Here is a 21,025-nt window from a genome sequence, read left to right on the forward strand (position 1 = left end):
CCCATCCACCAAAAGATACCCTAAGACATCTGATTATGCTCTGCTCAGCCACCAGTGCCATCAGACAACAATATCTATCACGAATGGCAGGCTTTGACATCTTGGCCGAGGAGGACACATGGTGGTGTCGGTTGACAGGAGGCTAGAAAACTGCATGGCAAATTGCAATGGCCAAAATGATTGAACACATCGAGAGCAATCTACTAAATGACAAAAGTGGTCACTAAATAGTTTAATATTATCAAAACCCAATGCATTCAGTTGGACCCTGCCACTATTGTCAAAGCCTTGTCAAAACATTGTCAAAGCCTTTTTCTGTCTTGTTCGTCTGATGAAATGCTCAAGCAACAATGTATTGTAAAATCTTATTTTGATTAAACAATTAAAAAAAAATCAAACACAAATTAATATATATGGGGCAGCATTCACCAATGTGGTGACAAAACAATTCAGAAAGTAAGTAAAGCAATTGAATTCACTTACAGCAATACAGAATAGAAAACGCAGGAAAAAGAACAGTTTTGACTTGTAAAAATATACCGCTTAGATTAAGATTTCCCCCTCCAAAGTTATTAATGCACAAATGATCAATTCTACACAGATGTAAGTAAGCAGCAGGTATTCAGGAACAAAAGAACAGTGTATAGGGTTTGAATATAATCTTCCCTCCCCAAACAAGAGAGAGAAGGGTTTTGGGAATGGACACTTTTAAAATGACAGTTGAAAATGGCTTTGTGAAACAATGAAAAGTGTGCAAAAATCCTTAAATTGATATAAATTCCTATGGGAGCAACACTAAACAGTTTCTACCCAACGTGAGCTACAATATGAGCAACAGAACACATTTTAAATCAGGATGGAAGTTTGGAAATACTTTAAATGGGAAAAGACACGTGTAAAACCTTTACAAAAATGCAAATTCCTGCCTAATTTTCACTATGCGATTTTTAATAAAAATCGGGTCAAATACACTGTTTCGAGGTTTTTGGTTGTGGATGTAGCTGCAGGTCTTAGGTTTAACTCAGAGTTGAAATTAAGTCTCTAGCTATAAAATTGAAGAAGTTATGCACGTTTGAATGAGAGGCATTTTTGGAAAAAATAAAATGGAGAAAAGCAGAAATTCGGTTTTAAAATGACAGATTGGTTTTATTTAAACTATATTAATGACTAAGAAAAAGAGAATGCCACCCGTGAATCTCCACAGTTACCATCGGCCGATTGTAACCCTTCACGTGGTGGATATTCTGTTTTTCGATTATGGGAATTACTTTATTTAATCCAAATCACTAATGATTTATGGTCTAGTAAAACAAATGAGAAAAATCAGTGCTAACAGTAGGGATCACAAACAGGGTTGCAAGAATGGTTCTGACAATATTAGAGGTTCTTAAGTTAAAGAGAGGATGGGTTGAGATTGGCATAGGACAAAGCAAATATACTATGGGTCACTAGGATTCCTATTGATACAGTCCACTGTAATTTAAGATTGGACCGTCAGGTTCTGGTCCTCCTGGATTGAGTCTACAGGCAGCAGGGCGCTTCTGGCGGGATGGTCAGGTGGGCGGTTCTGGACAATTGGACTGGACCTCAGGCTAGATTGGATTGGCCCTTCTGGTCACTGGACACTGTAGATTAGCGGGATGGCGAGTTTCAGCAGGCAAGCATGAATGGTAGCAAGCCAAACTGGATCAGAATTATTTCCCTGAAGGTTTGATGGTGCAGGATTTGGGACTAGCTGAAAAGAATTCAGCAAATGCTGAGGCATTAGCTTGGTAAATAAGTCTGGAATCAGGATAAGATGAAGAATTCTGGAACAGGGCTTCGCATGGAAATCAGGGTGGAGTCAGGAATCAGTGTCCTGTGTGTGGTGAAGTTCCCTTATTTATCATGCCAAGTGACATCCCTAAGTTTATGGTAGGGGCAGAATTACAAACCACACCCACATGGCTGTGATAGGTCCAAGGCACTTGCCTTTTTCTGGTTGGAAGCCAGAAAGAGCTGTCATATTTTATGATGTGACTTGGGAACTCCCACAATGATTTGAACCACAATTTAACTTTCCCACAAATACACATTTCTATGATTATGCCCGCTAATAAAATCGGACACATGCATGACATATGTTGTGGGTTACTTTTACCTCCAACTCACATCTCCGTGAGAACTGGCTTTGTCGTTCTGTGGAATTTTGTCAATTTTAATCATAACGGTTTGGCCTAACAATTTCTAATTCAGTACATATCTGTGCAATCCCCCCCAGAACACGGGTATACAATATTATATTTGCAGCATCAATAGTCTTGCCACAATTATTCTTTTTGTGTAACTTTTGTTCCTTATGTAGTACAGGGTTCACTCACGTCATCACAAAAAGAGCATAAAATTAGATTTACAACTACCACCTTTTTGATTTGTCCTCCTTCATGTGGCAAAGTGTAAGGTTTTCAAAACTTAATCACAAATAGTCATTGAAAGAACAAATGTCCTTTAGCAGTTTTTTTACTTTCCTTTCAACTGGCAACACCTGTCAAATTCCTTTGATCAGGGTGGGGGTCCAGAGGGAAGTTTCCTGCCCCTCCCCTGAAGGGGTCAGTGTTCAGCCTGCCATTGTCCTTGGCTGGGCCAGAGACGAATGTCTAATGAGTTCTTTGTTCTGAGTATGCGAGAACCTCCCCACAGCAATTAAGCCTTCCTGTAAAACCAGAATTAAATAGTTAACTCCAAACTGGGTTGCTTTAAGTTGCCTACATCTTTCATTAAACATGTAAATGAACAAAGTTTATATGGATTTTGACATTTAAAGAATTAGGCCTTTCACAAACATGCTTTTAAACAGGCGATTTTGCACTTCTTCATGGAGAAAGCACATTTAAACTGAATCCTTTACATCAGAGTTTCCTCTGCAGCACACACATTTTATTCAGCACCAGTTCTTCCCTTAAGTGCTGAGAATTGTTTGCTGTCTTGGATGTATGTATTCAGCCTTTGCTTGGAGTTCTCTCTCCATGTCACGATGCCTGCCCCCGGAAAGCCAGACCAGGCCCAGCAACCCCGGAAGCAGGCATCATGCCACTTGAAGCATGCCCAAAAACCCCAGTTGGGGGCTCTTTGGCTACAGTCCTGGCGCCTATGGCGCCAGGCTCATAAGAATAAAGTCAGTCCTGGCTTATTACAACCGTTCGACATACCACCTACTCCTTGGCATACCTTGTCATTAGACTTTATCACGGATTTACCCCCATGCAAAGGTTATAACACCATTCTAGTTATTGTAGATCTTTTTTCTAAAATAGCCCATTTCATTCCTTTAAAAGGAATACCTTCAGCTTCAATCCTGGCCAAGGAGTTCCTTGAAAATGTTGTCCGTCTACATGGTTTTCCTTCTGTGTTAATTTCAGACCGGGGAAGTCAATTTATTTCACATTTTTGGAGGAAGTGCTGCCAGCTGGCACAAATTGATGTTAGGCTTTCAACCAGCCACCACCCCCAGACCGACGGTCAAACTGAGAGAACCAACCAGACTCTTGAGCAATACCTACGTTGTATGCTACATCAATCTGAGGAGATTGGAAAGACATTCTTTGGATCGCCGAGTATGCATACAATAATTCTGTACACTCAGGAACTAAACAAAGCCCTTTTTATACCATATATGGTCACCATCCTCGAACCTCAGACTTAGATTCTCCCCAGCATTTAGAGATGCCTGCGGTGGACCATCTCCACGCTGTTATCACTCAAGCCTTTAAAGAAGCGACTGCACATTTACAAAAGGCTAAGGATAAATACAAGAAGGATGCTGATCAACACAGGAGTGAAGCACCGCAATACCAAGTAGGGGACCAAGTATGGTTAGCCACCAAGTACTTACCACTCAAGGGAACACGGACTTTTAACCCCAGGTACTTGGGACCTTATTCTATTAAGGCTATTATTAACCCAGTGGCCGTCAAGTTGGACCTGCCTGGTCATATGCGTGTTCATCCTGTTTTTCACGTGTCTCTTTTGAAGCCTGTGCAACCAGGAACTAGACTAACTACCCCACCTGAACCTATCCTCATAGACGGGGAACCCGAATTCGAAAGTCAAGAATATTTTGGACTCTAAAAGGGTGAGATCAAAACTCTTCTATCTCATTAATTGGAAAGGGTATGGTCCACAAGAAAGATCTTGGGAGCCTAGTGACCATGTGCATGCACCTCAATTAGTGAAAAGGTTCCACCAAGAATTTCCAGACAAACCAAGGCCGAGAGGGAGAACAGCTTTAGGAGGGGCCTTGAGGGGGAGTGCTGTCACGATGCCTGCCCCCGGAAAGCCAGACCAGGCCCAGCAACCCCGGAAGCAGGCATCATGCCATTTCAAGCATGCCCAAAAACCCCAGTTAGGGGCTCTTTGGCTACAGTCCTGGCGCCTATGGCGCCAGGCTAATAAGAATAAAGTCAGTCCTGCCGCCATGGGCGCCAGGCTCATTACAGAAATCTTACCTGTTGCAGACCATGCTGCATACCTACCTGACGCCGACCATGCTGCACGAAGCCACAAGCCAAATGAGGCTTAAAGGGACTACTTTACCTCAGGGACTCCTTTCCTGTCGGGTTGGGCTGTGGAAGAATACTTACCTGGGACTTCTTCCAAGGCTATTTAAGCCACACCCGGCAGCCACACGTGCTTCGCGTTATTCTGATTGCTGCAGCGTAACGCTCACCGTGTCTTCAGCAGCTCCAGTCTTCAGCCACGCCCGCTTCAGTCCTGGAACACCTGGAACAAGAAAAGGAGAAGGAGAAGAGGTCGGAACAAAACCCTTACCTTGAATCCTTGATCCAGCACATCGTGGATCTGGAAGAGAGAAGCCTTCTCAGGTGCATTGCCACGCACCTCGCAGAGCCGCGCTGAACTCACCAACCGAAGCTGCATTCCTTTACTCCTTCGCGAATCCAACATCTCTAGACCATTCTTCAACACCTGGGGAAGACAAGAACAGATAGGTGAGCAAGGGCAATACAAACTACCCCCTAAGACTTACCTGATTACCACAGGGGGGTACTCACCTCATCTCGGGTCGGCGCAGTCAATTCCGCATCACCGCCGCACCCCGGCCCCTAAGGGGAAAAAACAAGGACAATACAACCTAACCCCAAAGACTTACCTGATTTACCACCGGGGGGGAACTCGCCTCATTTCGGGTCGGCACAGTTAATTCTGCATCATCGCTGTACCCCGGCCCCAAAGGGGAGAACCACAATAGACTTACCAGGATCTTACCAATTACCACTTGGAACTTTTCTGGTGGTTTAAATCCGCAACCTGCAAGGAATCTGGCAGAGTGAAGATCAGACTTTTGAACTCTTGCGAACAATTGGACTTAGAGTCAATACTGGAACTCACCAATTCCTCCACGCCAGTGAAGTAACTGGTCGTCTACGCGCCCCTGCGTTCGACGCAGGATGGAGAGCTCATCTTTCCAAATCTTCAGGTGAGATTAAGAGGGAACTTCAGGAGTGTTCAGTGGGCAGACAAGGGGAGTGGGAAGGCGTGTTAACGCTCAGATTACGGGAGGTTAATTCCCTTTCTCCATTGCAGAAAGATATTCGTACGAGTCCAACAAACGAAGCAACAGCGGGCCAGTCCAGATCGACGCCCCCGTGGGAATCGGGTGAGCGTAACAGAACGCGAAGCCTACCCACAAATACCCACCTGGGCGTCATGGAGACCTCGGAAACCGATCAGTTGGCCCAATTATTAGGGGAATTAAGGGCCGAAGTGCATTCCGCCCGCCAGGAAACCAATGCCCTCAGGAGGGAATTGATAGTGTCAAAAGAACGAACTGATGATTTGGCCAGACAGCTATTACAAAGTCAGGCTGGACAAACACCTCTACCTGGACTCGGGGCCAGCCCAGCTCCGGTGCCACTGAGTAACTCTGTGCAGATAAACCTTCCTGGAGCCGTTCCCTTCGCTCCGCCTGAACGCTTTGCCGGAGACCCTAAAAGGTTTGCTATATTCATGAATCAATGCCGCTTACATTTTTTATGTAGACCTGGAGCTTTCCCTAACGATCAAGCCAAGGTAGCTTTTGTGCTTTCATATCTCAGCGGCAGTGCAGCGGACTGGTCCATTCCGCTAGTAAATCAGGATGACCCGATTCTTCGAGATTTCCAAGGTTTTCGAACTAGCATGGAAAGACTGTTCGCTTGACATTCCCAAGGACAGGCTTTGGATAACGAACTTTTATCCTTACGGCAAGGTAATCAGGATCTTTTTTCTTACATCGCAACTTTCAATAGATTAGTTGTGGAAACCGAATGGCCTGAAGCCAAGCGAATTACATTATTCCATCGAGGGCTTCGGGGAGAACTCAAGGATGTTTTAGCCCAAGTCGTGAACCCGCCTTTAGACTGTGAAGAATATATAGATTTTGTGGTCCAGTTAGATCACAGACTTCAAACCAGAAAGGCTGATCGAACCAAGTTTGAAAACAAGGTCTTGGTTAAAACCTACGTACCCTCGAAGGGGGTAGATGCCTCAGAACCCATGCAAATCGGGGGGGTTAGAGGACCCTTAACCCAGAAGGAAAGGGAAAGAAGACGGCAACAGCAATTATGTTTATATTGCAGAACTACTGGTCATTTCCTTCGGAACTGCCCTGTAAAACCACCCAAGAAAACTTTAGGAGCAGCAGACGAAAACCACTTGAAACCTGACTCGGGAAACGATCACGCCCGGCAAGCGTAGATGTCAGCTTGCCGAGCTTAAAGGACACTCTGACCTCGTATTTCACCATACCCATGGTCCTTATAGATCCAGAGCAGCCATCACGCATGCACGCGGTAAAGGCGTACGTAGATAGTGGAGCCATAGGAAACTATTTGGACTACGGATTGGCTCCCAGGATGAATCTACCTCTCACCCGAAAGACCACTACCGATGTCGTCACCACTGTTGATGGAACTGAAATTGCCTCTGGGCCCGTAACTCATTCCACTGCAGAGATGACTGTGCTGGGTCAGGATGGACACCGAGAGGTTATGGTGTTTGATTTAATCAAGGCTCCACAGTTTCAACTGATAATGGGAATCCCTTGGTCGGAAAAACACAATCCCTGTATTGATTGGCGAGAGAAGAGACTAACCTTCCCAGAATGTGCTAACACCTGTTACCCAAAGAGAACTCTAAATTCAGTACTGGCCCCAATAATCCCAGCTGCCTTACAATTACCTGCTGAATACCAAGACTTTCAGGATGTCTTTCAAAAGGAGCAGGCAAACACCTTACCACCGCACAGATCGTATGATTGTCAAATAGATCTCATACCAGGAGCACAACCACCTTGCAGCAGAATCTATGCCCTCACGGAACCTGAAATTCTCCACTTGCGCCAGTACCTAGACCAGTATCTTGCTAATGGTTTCATCCGCCCGTTCAAGTCCCCTGCATCTTCCGCTTTGTTCTTCGTGCCAAAAAAGGAAGGCGACCTTAGAACATGCATTGACTACCGCGCGCTGAATCAGATAACTATCAAGAATCAGTACCCATTGCCTTTGATCCCTGAACTACTAGACCAGGTAAAGAACGCTTGTATATACACAAAACTAGACCTTCAGGGGGCATATCATCTGGTACGCGTCAAAGAGGGTGACGAATGGAAGACTGCTTTTCGCACCAAGTATGGATTATTTGAGTACCAGGTGATGCCTTTCGGACTGTGTAACGCACCCGCAGCCTTCCAGTCCTTCATGAACGATGTCTTCCGAGAGCTCATCGATGTTTGTGTAGTCATTTACATCGACGATATCTTAGTATACTCCCTATCAGAATCCGATCATGTAAAGCACGTCCGAGCAGTCCTAGAAAAATTATGCCAGTATAAGTTATACGCTAAACTGGAAAAGTGCATCTTTCACACTACGGAAGTAGAGTTTCTTGGATTTATTCTGACCCCGAAAGGAATCCGGATGGATACACGGAAGGTGGATGCAATTCTTAATTGGCCTTCGCCAAGCTCAGTCAAAGGAGTGCAAAGCATGCTCGGCTTTGCCAATTTCTACCGCAGGTTTATCCCGGACTTCTCACACATTGTACATCCCATTACAACACTATTGCGAAAGAATAAACGCTTTACATGGACAGAAGAAGCTGAGAACGCCTTCCAAGAGTTAAAAAAGAAATTCACGTCCGCTCCTGTATTACGACACCCGCGCCCAGAGCTTCCCTACATTGTGGAAACAGATGCATCCAGCTCAGCTATGGGAGCAGTGCTCTCCCAAAAAGATCCCGAAACTAACCAGCTGCACCCAGTGGCGTTTTGTTCAAGAAAGTTTTCGGCTCCCAAATTAAATTATGCTATAACCGACAAGGAACTGTTGGCCATCAAGTCCGCCTTCAAGGCTTGGCGGCACTATCTGCTGGGCGCCAGGCATACCATTACGGTCATCACTGATCACCGCAACTTACAATACCTGAAGGTAGCTAAGGCCCAATCTTCACGCCAACTCCGTTGGGCATTGTTCTTCGCCGAGTTTGATTTTGTAATAACCTATCGACCAGGTTGTAAAAATGGAAAAGCTGACGCCCTGTCCCGAATAGGAATGGGAGAAACAGAGCTTTAGAACCTGTACCCATAATTCCTGAACAGAGGATTCTTGGTCTGACATCCATACACTCTCTGGAGGACATTCAAGAAAAGGTCCATCAACTCTTTGATTCCGATGCCTTACAGGGCTGGGCAAGGAAAGGTCCAGAGTATTCTGTCACCAACAATCTACCTTATTACCAAGGCCGGCTATTTTTGCCACTAGAAGAACTACAGAAACTTGTCATTTCTCATTACCACGACACCTTGATGGAAGGACATCCTGGCATTGCTAAAACTGAAGCCAAAATCAAGAAACAGTTTTGGTGGCCCACCTGGCGAAAAGATGTCAAGTTGTTTGTCATGTCTTGTGGCATTTGCGCTCAAAATAAAGGGGAAAGGAAAAAACCTGCTGGATTATTACAACCGTTCGACATACCACCTACTCCTTGGCATACCTTGTCATTAGACTTTATCACGGATTTACCCCCATGCAAAGGTTATAACACCATTCTAGTTATTGTAGATCTTTTTTCTAAAATGGCCCATTTTATTCCTTTAAAAGGAATACCTTCAGCTTCAATCCTGGCCAAGGAGTTCCTTGAAAATGTCCGTCTACATGGTTTTCCTTCCGTGTTAATTTCAGACCGGGGAAGTCAATTTATTTCACATTTTTGGAGGAAGTGCTGCCAGCTGGCACAAATTGATGTTAGGCTTTCAACCAGCCACCACCCCCAGACCGACGGTCAAACTGAGAGAACCAACCAGACTCTTGAGCAATACCTACGTTGTATGCTACATCAATCTGAGGAGGATTGGAAAGACATTCTTTGGATCGCCGAGTATGCATACAATAATTCTGTACACTCAGGAACTAAACAAAGCCCTTTTTATACCATATATGGTCACCATCCTCGAACCTCAGACTTAGATTCTCCCCAGCATTTAGAGATGCCTGCGGTGGACCATCTCCACGCTGTTATCACACAAGCCTTTAAAGAAGCGACTGCACATTTACAAAAGGCTAAGGATAAATACAAGAAGGATGCTGATCAACACAGGAGTGAAGCACCGCAATACCAAGTAGGGGACCAAGTATGGTTAGCCACCAAGTACTTACCACTCAAGGGAACACGGACTTTTAACCCCAGGTACTTGGGACCTTATTCTATTAAGGCTATTATTAACCCAGTGGCCGTCAAGTTGGACCTGCCTGGTCATATGCGTGTTCATCCTGTTTTTCACGTGTCTCTTTTGAAGCCTGTGCAACCAGGAACTAGACTAACTACCCCACCTGAACCTATCCTCATAGACGGGGAACCCGAATTCGAAGTCAAGAATATTTTGGACTCTAAAAGGGTGAGATCAAAACTCTTCTATCTCATTGATTGGAAAGGGTATGGTCCACAAGAAAGATCTTGGGAGCCTAGTGACCATGTGCATGGACCTCAATTAGTGAAAAGCTTCCACCAAGAATTTCCAGACAAACCAAGGCCGAGAGGGAGAACAGCTTTAGGAGGGGCCTAGAGGGGGAGTGCTGTCACTATGTCTGCACCCGGAAAGCCAGACCAGGCCCAGCAACCCCGGAAGCAGGCATCATGCCACTTGAAGCATGCCCAAAAACCCCAGTTAGGGGCTCTTTGGCTACAGTCCTGGTGCCTGTGGCGCCAGGCTCATAAGAATAAAGTCAGTCCTGGCGCCATGGGCACCAGGCTCATTACAGAAATCTTACCTGATGCAGACCATGCTGCACGAAGCCACAAGCCAAATGAGGCTTAAAGGGACTACTTTACCTCAGGGACTCCTTTCCTCTCGGGTGGGGCTGTGGAAGAATACTTACCTGGGACTTCTTCCAAGACTATTTAAGCCACACCCGGACAGCCACACGTGCTTCGCGTTATTCTGCTTGCTGCAGCGTAACGCTCACCGTGTCTTCAGCAGCTCCAGTCTTCAGCCACACCCGCTTCAGTCCTGGAACACCTGGAACAAGAAAAGGAGAAGGAGAAGAGGTCAGAACAAAACCCTTACCTGAATCCTTGATCCAGCACATCGTCGATCTGGAAGAGAGAAGCCTTCTCAGGTGCATTGCCACGCACCTCGCAGAGCCGCGCTAAACTCACCAACCGAGGCTGCATTCCTTTACTCTTTCGCGAATCCAACATCTTCAGACCATTCTTCAACACCTGGGGAAGACAAGAACAGATAGGTGAGCAAGGGCAATACAAACCACCCCCAAAGACTTACCTGATTACCACAGGGGGGTACTCACCTCATCTCAGGTCGGCGCAGTCAATTCCGCATCGCTGCTGCACCCCGGCCCCTAAGGGGAAAAACAAGGACAATACAAATCACCCCCAAAGACTTACCTGATTACCACAGGGGGGTACTCACCTCATCTCGGGTCGGCGCACTCAATACCGCATCACCGCCGCACCCCGGCCCCTAAGGGAAAAAAACAAGGACAATACAACCTAACCCCAAAGACTTACCTGATTTACTACCGGGGGGGGTGAACTCACCTCATTTCGGGTCGGCGCAGGTAATTCTGCATCATCGCTGTACCCCGGCCCCAAAGGGGAGAACCACAATAGACTTACCAGGATCTTACCAATTACCACTTGGAACTCTTCTGGTGGTTTAAATCCGCAACCTGCAAGGAATCTGGCAGAGTGAAGATCAGACTTTTGAACTCTTGCGAACAATTGGACTTAGAGTCAATACTGGAACTCACCAATTCCTCCACGCCAGTGAAGTAACTGGTCGTCTACGCGCCCCTGCGCTCGACGCAGGATGGAGAGCTCATCTTTCCAAATCTTCAGGTGAGATTAAGAGGGAACTTCAGGAGTGTTCAGTGGGCAGACAAGGGGAGTGGGAAGGCGGGTTAACGCTCAGATTACGGGAGGTTAATTCCCTTTCTCCATTGCAGAAAGATATTCGTACGAGTCCAACAAACGAAGCTGAGTGGGTCTGTCCAGTCTGTCATCTCGGCTCTACGTGTTACTTTGGTGGAAGCAACAGCGGGCCAGTCCAGATCGACGCCCCCGTGGGAATCAGGTGAGCGTAACACTGCACAGCTGAAATTGTTACATGTTGCCACTTTTAGCCGCATTTTTCCTGTGGAACTGAAAGAAATGTTGCTGGGCTGCCTTTTTCATGAGATACATTTCTTAGCTGCTGTCAGTCAATGGGGCCCGGTTTCTCTGGCCACACTGGATGATCTGTAATTCTTTTACTCTCAAGGATTCACTGGAAATGAAATGGATCTAGCGCCAAAACAGCACTTGAAGGTTGCAAAGCTGCATTTTAAAAGGCATTTTCAGTTTTCAGCCCAAATCTATGGCCTTGCTTCATGTTAAATGTAACAGCAGCCACTGGCATACTCCTGCAGTAAGTTCTGTTTTCACCCCCACTTTGACTGTGTGTGGCAGGGGTGTGCAGCCTTTTGTGATTGTGACCCACACGCAGTTTTGTAAATTCTTGCACGCACAGGGGTTAGCGCATCCATTTTTGGCTGTTTCTTTCCTCAATTGTACAGTGAGGCAGTGCATCTGCAGGGGTAGAAATATCCCACAAATCTGCAGAGCTTATTCCACTTATTTCTTTTACCTTGGAGTGAAGGATTCACCTCCAACATCTGGAGAATTGTGCTCATACCAATCCATGCACCTCAAGATTGGGTATGAGTGCGTGGCCAAAGTTTTTTTTCAGCAGAGCGTGGACAAGGTTTTTGACCAATTCATGCATAGCAAGATAATGCGTAAGCATGTGGCTAAAGAAAAAATACTAACCACTAATGCTCTTATTATGAATTCTCCTCCTACAGATTCCTCATCGGGATAGATATCCTCCAGTGCAAGCTGTTCTTCAAAATTTCGACCCTGGGCATAGTGCTGCTCGATGAACACCTTTCTCGACTCCTGTGATCCCCGACTCTGGACAGGACTATGCCCCAGACCTGATTCCACTCCTTTTTTTCTCCCGTGCTCAGTAGCCAAGATGATTGTTGTCTCATCAGCTTAATGAAACTGAACATGAATGTAACATATATATTTTTTTTTACGGGAAGGAACTGCAATATCCAAAAACACCATGAATCAGACAAAGCGCTGAACACAACAAGCTTCAAAATTCATTTTATTGAACCAGCTCCTATTTTTACCATACTCAAAAAAACCTTTCAGATGCTGTGAAGGGTGGGAGGGTGATGAGGTATCTGTGGGAGGAGAATCCATACAAATAGAAATTGAGAGTAAATTATTTTCTATCTTCAATGGATTGCATCCTCCCATAGATTCCTCATATGGATAGATTCACAAAGCAGTTTAATAGATGGAGGTGAGCTGGAAACACTAAACAAAGATACTTTGTAAAACTGCCTTACTAGAATGGGCATCCCTGCCCGGCATCAAATCCAAGCAGTAGTGTTTCGCAAATGTATTGAGAGATACCCATGTGGTAAGGCAACCTGACAAATGCCTCTCAAAGGTACAATGCTTTGCAAAGCTGAGGAAGCAACTACCTCCTTAGTAGAATGAGCTTGGAGCCCAGACAGAACCTCCTTCTGAGCTTTCTCATAGCACTCAGCCTTACGCAGTACAATCCAATGCAACAATGTTTGCCTGATATCTGCTCAACCCAAACGTGGTGATGAAAAGGATACAAACGGTTGATCATCTTTCTGAAAAGGCGCTGTAACTGAGCTAAACCTGTAAAGCCTTTCCTCCTCTTTCGAGGTATCGCGCAGCAGGGAACAAAAGACTGTTCAATCTTGTTGATTAACATGAAAGTCTGAGACCTTTTTAGATACAAATGAAGGCTTAATTCTGACAGTAGCCTTCTTATAGAAATGAAGTAAAGGTGCCTTTCTTGCATGACAAGGCGTGCGTCTCACTCACATGGCTAGCAGAACAGTCTTCAACTTGCACAATCAAATTGGAGTAGAATGTAATAGTTTGAAAGGCATAGCCATTAAGAATGATAGGACCAGATTCAAGTATCAAGCTGGAACAACAAATTGGACCAAGGGCAACTTTCACTAGACCATTGAGAAAGTGAGCAACAAGATGAACCGAAAAGAAAAAACCTTGCTCATCGGACCTCTTGAACAATGAGAGGCCAAGTACCCTTTCACCGTGCCCACTTGCAGTCTCCCTGCACCACTCACACAACCCCTGCCTCCTGTTCCCATTGGTGCTGTGCCCCACCTAAATCTACAGGCCAATCTAACCCTATTCTTCTTCCCAGGGCTGGATCATCACACTGCTTGCCTTCAAAAGCCCCTTTTGAGGGGATTGGGTCCTCCGACGTATTCCATATCTATGACAGTTATCACCACAGCTGTACTGCTTGGGAAAATCTTACGGCGTCTGCGTCCTGCGTTGATGACGTCGATACACCGCCCTCGACGACCTCCTCCGAGGGCTTATGTCACTGGATGTTACAAGTAGGACGCACGACACCCGTAGCCTCAGTTCTGTTTTTTCCGCGAACGTGTTTGCTTCGGAGATCTCGGCGCGCCTCGACTCTTTGGAGTTTCTGTTCTTTTGGTTCTTCGAACCTGTTCGTTTGTGAAGTTTAAGTCTTCAAGATGTCTACCTCTTCTTCCACCCCGCCTCCGGGCTTCAAGAAGTGCGGGGACTGCGGGTCCAAGATGTCGGTGACGGACTCGCACGACGCCTGCCTCTGGTGCCTCTGGTGCCTCGGGGAGGCCCATGACACGGATGATTGTGTCAACTGCCAGTCGGTTATGTCCAAAGAAACTGTCGGTCAGTAAGGTGTCCAAGCCCCGGAAAGTCAAGGTCCACAGGGCTTTCGACGGACGATTCGAGGGGCGACTCTCCGCATCGTCGTCGGAAGTCCAGTGGGTCTCGGTCCCAGAGTGGGTCCCACCACTCCTCTGCCTCTTGGAGGCACTCCCAGAAGCACAGTCATCGGTCGCCTTCCCCGTCCTCATCCGAGGACTCTGCCCGTCAGCGGGTTGCTTATCCCACCAAGCATGCGACGCAGGAGGAATGGGCTTCCTTCGGTAAGAAAATGCTAGTGATTCTCGAATCGCAGGGCACTGGTCCGTCCGTGCCTCCGAGTGGGGTCGGTCATGATCAGACTAGAGACGCCGCTCGTATGCCTTCGGGCTCGGGTGGTCGGCACGATCCGCGGGAGCGGTCCCGCTCAGACAAGGGGAATCGTTCTAGTCATGTCCGTTCCAGGTCCCGGTCCTCGACGCACTCAAGACCGTGTGAGCCTGTGATGTCATCGAGGAACTCTCTCGAGGCTCTGCCTCCAAGGAAGTCATCGACGCCATCGGCGCCCAGGTTGTCGAGGGACACGCTCGGGGCTCCGCCCTCGAGGCCTGTGTCGACGCCGTTGACGCCGTTTCACTCGACGCCTTTCGAGGCTGTGGTGTCGGAGATACCCCGGGGCGCGGTGGTGCCCCCTAGAAAGGCTCTGGCCAAGGTCAAGCATGGCTTTGTTCCCCATTCTGTGCCCACTTTCCGCCATCTTGAGTACATTTCAGAGGTGGATGAGGGCTCTGATGATGGCATGGCTCCTGATATGGTGCCAGATGAGATTTTCTTGGGCCATAGCCAGATTGAGGACCTGTGTCAGTCCCTGCACGATGCCAGTGGTCTGGACACCTCTCCGGAGGTGGAGTTTTGTAGGCCTGAGCCTGGTGCCCATGCCGACTCCTCGTACCGGTGCCTTATGTCTAGGGTCACCAAGTACTTGGGGTGGTCTACTCCCCCAGGGGATTTTCTTCAGGATGACCTCACGGATATCCTCGACCAAGGTCCACCAACTGACCCGGTACTGCCGTTCCATATGGCTCTACAGAGGAGGGTGGCGGTGGTTTGGACTGCTCCGGAGAGTCTCCCTGCAGTGGGCAAGTCTTTGCCGCGAAAATATCGCCCAGCCAGTAGCGACCCCTGTTACTTGACCAAGCACCCCACTCCGGAGAGTTTGGTGGTGCAGGCAGCTACGGCCCCAGCAAAGCAGGCGTCTTATCCTACCATCCCTCCTGATAGGGACGACAAGTGTTTTAACGGTTGGGCGAAGAAAGTGTTTTCTTCAGGGGGTGTGGCTCTTCAGGCGGCCAACTCTGTATGTGCCTTGTCGCGTTTCATGCACACTCTGTGGAACTGTGTTTCCTTAGCGGCTGAACATATTCCCGAAGGGGACGAACGGGATGGTTTTCTTGCTTTGGTCTAGGATGGCAAGGATGCCATGTGTGAGGCTGTTCAGTCGGGGTTGGACATGGCAGATTGTGTCGGCTGGTCCATGGTGGTGAGCACCGTAATACGCAGGTTTGCGTGGTTGCGGAAGTCGGGGTTTGCTCCTGATGTGCAGGCCCGGCTCCTCAACATGCCCTTTGACGGTGAACATCTTTTTGGCAGCAAGGCTGACGAGAGCCTTGAGAGGTTGCAGACCTCCAAAGCTGCAGCAAAGTCGTTGGGCGCTGCAGTTTGCCAACCTCCGCCTTTTCGTCCTAGGGGACAGCAATGGAGGGGAGGTTCCTTTTGTTATTACTCATCCTTTGGTAAAGCGAGAGGAGCTGCCAGTCAAAGGGGCCACCGTAGGAGTGCCAGAGGTGGAAAGCAGGGTACTCGAGGTGCCAAGGCTTCTCGGGCAGTTGCCTCTTTGCTCTCAGGCAACGCCACAGCTGCTTCAGCTCAGTCATGAGGCCATGTCCCATGGTTCGCCGGTTGGGGGGAAGGCTGGCGAAGCATCTTGTAGAGTGGCGTGCCATTACTTCAGATGTGTGGGTTCTGTCTTCCTTTCCGGCAGAGCCCTCACGACAATCCACCAGGAAATCCCTCTTTGAAGAGTCCGGATCCGCTCCTTGCGCAGGAAATTCAATCCCTGCTGGAGAAAGGCGCCATAGAACTGGTGCCTGTAGCGGAGAGGAACAAGGGATGGTATTCCCCTTATTTTTTTATTTCGAAGAAAGACGGGGAATGAGACCCATCATGGACTTGCGCAGTTTGAACAAACTCCTCAGGAAGGACCATTTCAAGATGGTTACTCTCTCTCAAGTCCTCCAGGCCCTTCAACTTCAGGACTGGTTGGTGTCTCTCGACCTCAAAAAGCTTATTTTCATGTGCCGATCCATCCCAAGCACAAGAAGTACCTAAGGTTCACAGTTGGCGACTCGCACTTTCAGTTTCGGGCCCTGCCCTTCGGATTGACCTCCGCCCGAGGGTTTTCACCAAGCTCATGGTGGTGGTGGCGGCGTATCTCAGGAAAGGGGGGATTCACGTCTACCCCTACCTGGAGGATTGGTTGATCAGGGCGCGCTCTCCCGAGCAAGTCCTGCACCATCTGTCCGTCACCTGCCACTCCCTCCACAGGCTGGGCTTCTCCCTCAACTTAAAGAACTCCCACTTGATGCCAACTCAGAGGCTCCAGTACATCGGAGCAGTGCTCGACACGTCCCTGGGGCAGTGTTTTCCTCCTCAGGTGAGGGCTTATCACATTCAGCAGATGGTGCACAAGTTCCAACATGCCCAGAGTCTCCCTGCGTTCGAGTTCTTGAGATTGCTCGGCCTCATGGCATCCTGCATTCTTCTGGTGCCAGAGGCCAGGTTGCGGATGAGATCCTTGCAATAGGCACTCAAGCTCCAGTGGTCTCAGTCCTCCGGCAGGTTGTCGGACCCCGTTCAGGTGCCGCCCTCGGTCACCCAGGACCTTCTGTGGTGGGCCGTCAAAGGCAATCTGATGAAGGGGGCTCCATTTTGGCTACCCTGGCAGGAGGTGACGATCGTGACGGACGCATCCCTCACAGGATGGAGAGCTCATGCCAACGAGTTGACAGTCAGCGGTCATTGGTCTCCGTCGGAGTCCAGACTCCATATCAGTCTGTTGGAGCTGAGGGCCGTCAGGCTTGCCCTGATGGCTTTTCAGCTGACTGTGCGAGGAAAGAATGTCCTGATTCTGACGGACAACACAGTGGCCATGCACTACTTCAACAAAAAGGGGGGGGGGCAGGGTCACTTCCTCTGTGTAGGGATGCGATGCAGCTCTGGTTCTGGGGCATACCGCAGGAAATTTCGATCTCGGCAGTTCATCTGGCCGGAGACGAAAACGAGACGGCGGACGCTCTGAGCAGGCAGAGCACGATCTCTTACGAGTGGGAGCTTGCTCATGATATTCTCCTGGAGCTCTTCGCCCTTTGGGGGACCCCTCAAGTGGATCTTTTCGCCTCCAGTGTCAACCGGAAGTGCGAAAGGTTCTGCTCACTGGAATTTCCTCCAAGAGGAGCCTTAGGAGACGCGTGCGTGGTGGAGTGGTCATTCCCACTGCTGTATGCGTTTCCTCCAGTCCCCGTCATTCCGCAAGTGCTGCAGAGGTTACGGAGGTTCGGTTCCCGGATGATCCTCGTTGCTCCGGCATGGGCCCGGAGGACGTGGTACCCGGACCTTCTGGACTTGTTCATCTGCCCTCCACGTCGTCTTCCCTACCGAGACAATCTGCTCTCACGGGAGGGAGGTCAGGGTCTCCATCCAGAGGCCAGATCCCTCAACCTTCACGTGTGGTTTCTGAAAGGTTGAGGTATAAGGATTGGGACCTCCCTGAAGACGTGATGGAGGTGTTGCTTTCGGCCAGAAGGTCTGCAACAAAGTCCCTGTACCGTTGCCGTTGGAGAAAGTTCTGTGACTGGTGCAGGGTTAAGAATGTGGATCCTTTTTCATGTGACATTCCTATAGTTCTGTCTTTTTTGGTTTCTTTGGCCCACAGGGCCCTGCAAGTGGGTACCATCAAAGGTTACCTGGCGGCGCTATCTATATTTAAGCGCTCGTCTGAGGAGTGTTCTTATTTTAGAATCCCTTTAATTTCTCAGTTTTTGAAAGGGCTCACTAATGTGTTTCCTCTGTCACCTTTCCAGGTGCCTGGTTGGGATCTGAACCTTGTTCTCAAGTTTCTAATCGGTGCTCCCTTTGAGCCTTTGCATTCTTGTCCTTCGAGACTGTTAACCCTTAAAACTGTGTTTTTAGTTGCAGTCACTTCCGCTCGCAGAGTGAGTGAGTTACCAGGCACTTTCAGTTAAGCCACCCTTCACTGTGTTTCATAAGGACAGGGTTGTCCTTAGAGTTGGTCCTTCCTTTCTTCCGAAGGTGGTGTCGGCATTCCATTTAGGCCAGAAGGTTATTCTTCCGGCATTTTATCCTCCTCCGCATCCTGGTAAGGAAGACGAGAGGCTCCATAGACTCGATCCTAGGAGAGCTTTAAGCTTTTATATTTCACGCATGTCCCGGGTCAGAGTGGATGATCAACTCTTCATTGGTTACGCTGGAAAGCGTTTGGGACAAGCTGTGACTAAGCAGACTTTGTCGCGCTGGATTATTCTGGCAATTTCTGATTGCTACCGCTTGGCGGGTAAGGACCCACCAGTTGGTTTATGGGCCCATTCTACCAGGGGTATGGCTGCCTCTACTGCCTTACACAGGGGTGTTCCTATTCGTAACATCTGTGATGCAGCCACCTGGGCTTCGGTCCATACTTTTGTACGTCACTACTCCCTCGATTCTATCCGGGGGCAGGATCTGGCCTTTGGCAAGGCGGTCCTTTACTCTGCAATTTGATTGGGCATTCTAAATTTCTGTATTCTACATTCTTCTCCCACCTCCTTGCGTTGGTATTGCTTTGGGAGTCTGTCATAGATATGGAATACGTCGGAGGACCCAATCCCCTCGAAGAACAAGTTACTCTCTTACCTGGTAACGTTATTTCGATGGGATGGTCTGACGGCGTATACCATATCGTTCCCTCCCTGCCTTCCCCGCTACAGAATTTCGTATGCGATTTCAGCTTACATTTCCACAAGGCTTTGTGTGGTCAGACTGGCAGAAGACTGGTGCCACACGTTCTGGGAAAAAACTACAACTGATGCTATGGGCGTCGTGCGTCCTACTTATAACATCCAGTGATGTTGGCCGTCGGAGGAGGTCCTCGAGGGCGGCATATCGACGTCATTGACGCAGACGCCGAAAGATTTTCTGAAGCAGCACAGCTGTGGTGATTACTGTCATAGATATGGAATACGTCGTTGGACCATCCCATGGATAGAACGTTACCAGGTAAGAGAGTAACTTGTTCATTAGCCCTGCACCCTTTATTGTGTAGGGTCTTTTTGTGCAGTCTTTGAAGTCTGATCAAGCCAGTGTTGGTCAGTCATCCTGTTCTACTTTCGCTGTTGTAAGTTATATTTTATGCTGGGTCGCATGAGGCAGGCTGGTGTTCACTGAAATTCTGGGGAATGCGTCTGATTCAGCGTCTTTCTGCCTGCTTGTTGGGTTTCTCTGATGCCATGTTGCACTCTGCGGTCCTACAAGTAATAAAAGGGAACTTTGGCATAATATCATATTATTTTCTCTGTGCTCATTTAATTAAGAAAGGTATATGGACGGACCGAAACATAAAATCTCATTACATCTTGCCAACAATTCCAGAGCAGTTTTAAGGTTTGCCAGGGATCACGAGGCAGACCAGACAAATCAGTATTAATGGTTTATACAGCTAAAACTAGCTGAGCATGCATTTATGGGCCAGAAATACTGGGCGACCTAGATTGTAACCTTTTGACATGCTGTGAAAACAAGTTCTTAAAACAATTACTTGGACATCCATTCACTGCCCTGAACCTGCCCTAAACTTAGCGACACGTTTTGAACTATGGTGCCTTTCTATTGAATCACTTATTTCATTGTGTATTTACAAAGACGAATGACTGATGTACTCAACTAAAGAGGAGCTTCTAAGGGTACCATGGTTTAGGCACATAAAGAATGTCTTGCAAAACATTGGCAAATCAGCATTATGGGAAAATCCAAACTCTGCCAGCAAGGAAATTCTGTTATTGGTAAAGAAAAAATACTACTTATGGTGCCGGGAGCAATCTCCTTATCATTGATCAAAGAACAGTCTTTTTCTTATTTATGAATCAAATAAAAACCCATCCAATGTTAAAAATGACTTGCTTCTTGTAACGGATTTCTATAGTAGACTCCTTTTTTTGAAGCTGCATGGGTATTTTGCCAATGGCAAGTGTTATGAATAAATGGAATCAGCTATGTGCAGAATTATGTCCTGCATGTATGATGAACTCTCTTCAACACTTTCTGCTTTTATGTCCAGAGTTTAATGGTTATTTTGAGTTTGGTGAATAATATTAGTTTGTGCTCTACCCCCTTTTTTCAGTTTTTAGTGTTTCATTCAATTTCTGACTAATCCATGCTATGTGGCGGTCAGTGGCTGAATGGCTACATAAAACCCAATATCCACCTATTGGTCTGTTAAGTAAAAGAAGCTACTGCAACGTTATTCAGTCCATCTTCTGGGCTGTGCCACACTTGGTTATAAGTGAATCAGAGGAAGGAGGGTGACGTGGGGCAAAGATGCTGGAGAAATCAAGCACAATAGGTAATCATCATGGAAAGAGCACAATGAGGGGATAGGCCAGGC

Source organism: Ambystoma mexicanum, chromosome 6q, assembly GCF_040938575.1.
Source record: "Ambystoma mexicanum isolate Mex_15411 chromosome 6q, UKY_AmexF1_1, whole genome shotgun sequence".
In the NCBI taxonomy this organism is placed as follows: domain Eukaryota; kingdom Metazoa; phylum Chordata; class Amphibia; order Caudata; family Ambystomatidae; genus Ambystoma; species Ambystoma mexicanum.